The following is a 7,495-nucleotide window of genomic DNA, read 5'->3' on the forward strand; positions in this document are numbered from 1 at the left end:
AATTTTATTGAGTTATCTCATAACATTCAATATTTTGGAAAGTTGACTTTGGGTTTGACCAATTATCAAGACCCGAACCGACAACCAGAACACTCGATAAAAAAAAACCCGTTTTAGTATCTTTATTCCAAAGGGATTTGCATTCTTGCATTTTACCCACCTTATTACTTAACATAGGTTGAGTAAATATTAAGGTTAGATACTTTAACCCGGTTTCGAACAAACTTACATTGTTAAAGGGTTATTATTATAAATTCTTAAATAGTCACATTTTAAACCTTGAACTTTAATTATTTACATTTCTCAACATTTATTTTGGTTAAAGACCTTCAAGACAACCTTTCTAAATTCAAGACTTCTTTTATTTTTAGGCATTGTGCGTTAAACTTGTCGTTCCGACAAATCTCCAAATTATCATCTTTCAAGTTTACTACTTGAAGGTGAGTACTTCATACCCCATTTTCCATCTTTTATTTTGGGGGTGACATTACGTACTTATTAAACAAAATGCTTTATATTTGAATCTTAAACCACAAATGTAGTTGTATAATTTACCTAAATAATTGCTTGATTTGGTGTTCTATGCTTATATGCCTATGTGTTTATCGCTTTTGGTTGGTGGAACTATAAAATCCTAGACTATTTGGCATCCCCTTATAGCAAGGTGTCGTTAACGTAATGCAATTAACGATAACTATAAAATCCTAGACTATTTGGCATCCCCTTATAGCTAGGTGTCGCTAATGTGTTTAGCGATATCTATTTATCCAAATTACCACTTTTATTTATCGTTTTGTATGCAAGTTTTGTGGCTATCTTTATTATATACTAATATGATTAAACTTATGAATTGCTCACCGACCTTTGTGTTGACAAACTTTATTTTATGAAATGTTGCAGGTTTGCATCTTGGTTGATTTATGATTGTGAAGAAAACGACATCAAAGACCTTATGATATTAGTAAAAATGAACAATATCAATTTGCCATATTTTGTGATATCTTGTTTATGGATAATTGTTATGTGACATTTTCGATGTTGTGAAATGAAATGAGTTTATTAAATAATGTCACTTTAATTAGTGTCATGTGCTTATGGACAATCGTTACACCTCGGCATGTTCCGCCGCCTTTGGTCGGGGTGTGACAGATTGGTATCAGAGCCATGACAATAGGATAGGTGGTTAGACGTAACGACCTAGTATTGTTATGCTTAGGGTCCTATACGTGTGCTCATACGTGTTTACTCTATTTTGATTGTTCATATCGCATATTCTTTATAAACTTGTTTAAAATTCACCAATATCCCAAATGTTCACATACACACACTTTCATAGTATTTCCAAGGTATCCTTACCTTAAAACGCAAAAAGTAGATTTTCATTGTGTTTTATGGATTACAAGATTAACTTGGATCCCGTTGTTTTTAATCCCTTAAAGGTTGCATTTATACCGGGTTCGTAGCCCTCATAGGAAGCGAAACATTATAAAACGACCATTTGACAAAAAGATTCCAAGAATCGAAGGTGATTTACTTACCTGGAATGGTGGGATTATAGTGTTCGTTTTCTAGGCCACAAACCATGTTATACATGTCAATACTTTAAGTAGTCGAATGCGAGCGTTCCGGTCGCCATCCTAATTTTTCGGTGTCAAAACAATAGAACTACGGTGATTCGTGGACTAGTGCTTTGACATGACGTTGTATCCCGATTTATGGTGTTATTATCGTTATTTGAGTCGAAAACATGAAAAAAATTGCGGCGATTTAGACTCCAACGTTGTGTTTTATAAAAAAAAAATTTTTTGAGTTGGAATATCAAATCATGGTGGTTCATGTACGATTTTCCGACTCTATAAACCACAAAATCTCAAATTTTTAAGCTTTAACCCCTCAAAATCTCAAAATCATTTACGATTATTTCCAGTTTGTTGTTTATATACAAAGATTTATATTTTATCTAACACTAACATCTACTCCTCACTAACTATAGGATTCACAATCAAAAATAAAATTTAACTTCACCTTATTCTTATTTTATACACTCTCATATCCATTTCTTTTTTACCTAAAACTTATTCCATTTCTTTATAATCTTTTAGCATGCCTCCACTAAAACCGCGCAAGAGCACCAACCGACGTATGGCTGCTTTTATCATCAAGCAAATGGCCGCTGTGATTCCCGAACTTGTAACTCAAATCCAAGCTACCCAACCTCCTCCACCCGTTGTTGCACCCGTTGAACCCAAACCCGTATCCTACCCACATAAACAATTTACGAGCGCCAACCCAACCGAATTCTGGGGTACGAACTGTGCGACTACCTTGTTGCAATGGTTCGAGTCTATGGAGAATATGTTTAGATATAGCGAGTGCCCCGAAGCGAAAAAGACAAATTTCGCTTCAAGCATGTTTAGAAAAACCACTCTAACATGGTGGGGTAGTGTCATGCATCTCCAAGGGTCGGAAAAGGATATGGCTCTTCCATGGTCCGACCTCAAGGGACTCATGATGAAGAAGTTTTGTCCCAAACACGAACTTCAAAAACTTGAGGAGGAATTTTGGAACCTCAAGCAAGATAGTGGTGATAACGCCGCTTATTCACTCCGTTTCCACGAGTTAAGCATTCTCGTCCCTCATTTGGTTACCCCGGCTGAGTGTGAGCTTGACAAATACATTGGGGGTTTACCTATGCAAATCCGGGACTCAGTCATGAGTAGCAAACCCGTGAATCTTAAGGATTCCATTACTCTAGCCGGTGCGCTATCGGAGAATCATGTGAAAGCGGGTACTCTAACCCTCAAGAAACCAAACGAAAAAGCCAAACTCGAGCCCGCACCACAAGCCAATGTTGAACCCGCACCACAAGCCATTAACTACTCCAACTCTTCCCGTCACAACAATAACAACAACAACAACAACAAGAAACCCAAAACCAACTACCGAAACTATGTCGTTACCCAACCCCAACCTCAACAACAAACCCAAATTCCACCCCAAACCCGAAAACCCTATACCGGTACCGCCCCACTATGCAACATTTGCCAACTCCATCACCCACCAAACATGCCTTGTTGCCATTGTACCATTTGTAACCGACTTGGTCATCTCAACACCACATGTCGATCCGCACAACGAACCCAACCTAACCAACCAAACCAACCAAGAACTTTTCCCCAAAATACTCAACACCGATATGCACCTTACCCACCAAACCAACCTCAACAACCTCGAGCTTGCTATAATTGCGGTGACCCTAACCATTTCCACAACAATTGTCCTCGCCTCATCCTTACTAACCAAACCATGACCGCACCTTACTACCAAACTCAAGCTTACCAAGTTCAAACCTACCAACCTCAACTTTCCCAACACAATGCACCACTCATCCAACCCATCCAAGCAATACAAGCACCACCTCCTCCACCACCGCAAGCACCTCAAGTCAACCAAGGCAATCATGAACGAGCTTTCATGATGAATGTTAATCAAGCTCAAGCGGCAAACGATGTTGTGAACGGTATGTTTTTAGTGAACCAATATTTGGCTTCCATTTTATTTGATACGGGTGCCGATAGAAGTTTCATTTCTTTGAAATTTGAGTCAAAAATTGCCGTGTCTCGAACCAAGCTTTCCCGGTCGTTTTCTGTTGAAGTCGCCAATGGGAACTCCATCACCATAAATTCCGTCGTCTGCGATTGTACTCTCGTTCTTGCTAACCATAAATTCTCCATCGATCTCATCCCGATGCAAATGGGAAGTTTCGATGTCATAGTAGGCATGGATTGGTTATCTTTGCACCGTGCCGAAGTTGTTTGCTTCGATAAATTCATTCGCATTCCGCTTGTTAACGGTAAAATCCTTAAGGTCTTCGGAAAAGCTACTTCGAGAAGGCTTAATCTCATGTCGCGCTCTCAATCGCAAAAATACTTACGCCAAAAGTATGCTCCGCTCCTGGCTCTCTTGGTGACAAAAGACAAAAAGGAAAGGAAAATCCAAGATATTTCTATTGTTCGTGATTTTCTCGATGTCTTTCCCAACGATGTCACCGGTCTTCCACCCGTTCGTCCGATTGAATTTCGAGTCGATCTTGTGCCCGGCGCGATGCCTGTGGCCAAGGCTCCTTACCGTTTAGCCCCGTCAGAAATGCAAGAATTATCGAACCAACTCGAAGAACTTTCCAATAAAGGTTTCATTCGTCCTAGCTCTTCTCCTTGGGGCGCTCCTGTTCTCTTCGTGAAAAAGAAAGATGGTTCGTTTCGTATGTGCATCGATTATAGGGAACTTAACAAACTCACCATTAAAAATCGTTATCCCTTGCCACGAATCGACGACCTATTCGACCAACTTCAAGGCGCAACTTGCTTCTCCAAAATCAATCTTCGATCAGGTTATCATCAATTGCGTGTTCGCGAAGAAGACATTCCAAAAACCGCTTTCCGTACTCGATATGGACATTTCGAATTTTTAGTTATGCTTTTCGGGTTAACAAATGCACCTGCGGTGTTTATGGACCTCATGAACCGCGTTTGCAAACCATTCCTCGATAAATTCGTTATTGTCTTTATTGATGACATTCTCATCTTTTCCAAATCCAAAGCCGAACATGAGCATCATTTGCGTTCCATTCTCGAACTTCTTAGAAACGAACGACTTTATGCCAAGTTCTCCAAATGCGAATTTTGGCTGGAGCAAGTTCAATTTTTGGGACATATCGTAAACAACAAAGGTATTCATGTTGATCCCACTAAAATTGAGGCCGTTAAGGATTGGAAAACTCCAACGACTCCCACGGAAAGTCGATCCTTCCTCGGTTTAGCCGGATATTATCGACGTTTCATTCGAAACTTTTCCAAGATCTCTTTGCCTCTTACCTCCCTCACTCATAAAGGAAAACAATTTGATTGGGGTTCAAAGCAAGAAAAAGCCTTTTGTACTCTCAAGGACATGCTTTGCAATGCTCCCATTTAAACCCTTCCCGATGGAAACGACGATTTCGTGATATTTTGCGATGCCTCTCATCAAGGTCTTGGTTGTGACCTCATGCAACAAGGTCAAGTCATCGCTTACACATCAAGGCAACTTAAGGTCAACGAGAAGAACTACACGACTCATGATCTTGAACTTGGTGCCGTTGTTTTCGCTCTCAAAATCTGGAGACATTACCTTTATGGTATGAAATGTGTGGTTTTTACCGATCATAAAAGCCTTCAACACATTTTTGACCAAAAAGATCTCAATATGAGACAATGACGATGGGCCGAATTACTTAGTGATTACGATTGCGAAATTCGTTACCATCCCGGTAAAGCGAATGTTGTCGCTGACGCCCTAAGTCAAAGGTTAATGTTAAATCCGTTCTGCTTCTAAGCGTTGTCATTCAAACCGATCTTCAAATTCGAATCTTCCAAGCTCAACATACCTCCGTTGATGAAGGTAACATGTATGACGAAATGTCATGTGGAGCCAAACTTCAACTCGAAACCAAACCCGATGGTCTTTTGTACTTTCTCAATCGTTTGTGGGTTCCAAATCGCGATGACCTTCGTACTTGTATACTCGACGAAGCTCACAATTCGCGGTATTCCGTTCATCCCGGTGCGGATAAGATGTATTTCGATCTTCGTGCTACCTTTTGGTGGTTGGGTATGAAAAAGGACGTAGCGTTATTCGTATCTAAATGTCTTACTTGCTCAAAAGTTAAAGCCGAACATCAAAGACCTTTTGGTCTACTCGAGCAACCAGCGATTCCCGTTTGGAAATGGGAAGACATTGCTATGGACTTTATCACTAAATTACTCAACACCCAAAAGGGCAACGATAGCATTTGGGTGATCATCGATCGTTTGACCAAATCTGCTCATTTCATTCCGATCCGCGAGAAGTATTCTGTCGAGCAGCTTGCTCAAATCTATGTTAGAGAAATCGTGTGCCGACACGGTTTACCATTGACTATTATCTCTGACCGTGATGCTCGTTATACCTCTCATTTTTGGTGTTCACTTCAAAAAGTTTTGGGAACACGTCTCGATCTTAGCACCGCTTATCATCCTCAAACGAACGGTCAATCCGAACGTACAATACAAACTCTCGAGGATATGCTACGAGCATGTGTTCTTGATTTCGGTGGGAATTGGGATTCCCACATTCCGTTCATTGAGTTTTCTTATAACAATAGCTACCATTCGAGCATTGAGATGGCTCCTTTCGAAGCTCTTTACGGTCGTAAATGTCGTTCTCCGATAAGTTGGAACGAAGTTGGTGAAGCTCAAATCACGGGACCCGAAATGGTTCAAGAAGCCACCGACGTTATTGATCGAATCCGTAAGAACCTCCTAGCCGCTAGAAGTCGTCAAAAGAGTTACGCCGACAAACGGCGAAAACCGATCGAATTTAATGTTGGCGATCTTGTCCTTCTAAAAGTATCTCCTTGGAAGGGGGTAGCCCGTTTCGAAAAGAAGGGTAAACTAGCTCCTCGTTTCGTTGGTCCTTTTAAAATCCTTGAGCGTGTTGGAAAAGTAGCTTATCGACTCGAGCTACCGGAAGAACTTACCGGTGTCCATCTGACATTTCATGTTTCAAATCTTAAAAAGTGCTTAGCCGAGGGTAATCACCATATACCTCTCGACGAAGTACATGTCGATGAGTCGATGGTCTTGGTTGAACGACCCGTTGAGATCATGGACCGCAACGAGAAGAGAACCAAGCGTAGCCGTATTCGGTTAGTCAAAGTTCGATGGGAATCACGGCGCGGCGAGGAATTCACTTGGGAGCGAGAAAACAAAATGAAAGAGAAGTATCCACATTTGTTCGCAGCATCGTCTTCGTCTTAATTTCGGGACGAAATTTCCTAAAGTAGGGGATACTGTGACATTCGTCAATTTCGGGTCTTGTTTGTATTCGTTTTTGTATTTGTTTATTATGTAAACCGACCCGATTTGTAAACCGAAGCTTATGTTATAATCAAAATAATGGATTTATGTTACAATATTGTTTCACACTTGTTGGGTCTTGAAAACATCCTATTTTTATTTTTATTTATTTATTTATTTATTATTTATTTTTTTGTTGTTTTGTGTTTTTGTCTTGATCCATTTTGCATGAAAACTCTTGTGTCTCACACCCATATTTGACCACCAACATTGCCCTATATATACACCACCTTTCCTCTTCATTTTCCCTTGCTACAACTCCTAAAAAAAAAACTCTCTCAAACATCAAAGATTCAAGGTTATCTTCTTAAGTGTTCTTGAAGGATTTTGGTCTTTCATTTTAATTAGTTTATGTAGCCTTATTAATACTTGTTTATGGTTGTGCAACATATATATAATATACACACCTTGTTTACCTTTGGTAGTTACTTCTCCGATTCCGGTCGGTGAGGTTTCAGACCCCATAAGGCAAGGTTTCATGGAGGACTTCGTGTCCTTGATATATATACATCTATATAACTTGTTCATACATATTAATCTTGCTTATTTTAGTTTGTTGGTCA

Source organism: Bidens hawaiensis, unplaced genomic scaffold (genome assembly GCF_021521415.1).
Source record: "Bidens hawaiensis isolate Kalapana, Puna unplaced genomic scaffold, B.hawaiensis_p1.1 tig00033117_1, whole genome shotgun sequence".
Classification (NCBI taxonomy): Eukaryota; Viridiplantae; Streptophyta; class Magnoliopsida; order Asterales; family Asteraceae; genus Bidens; species Bidens hawaiensis.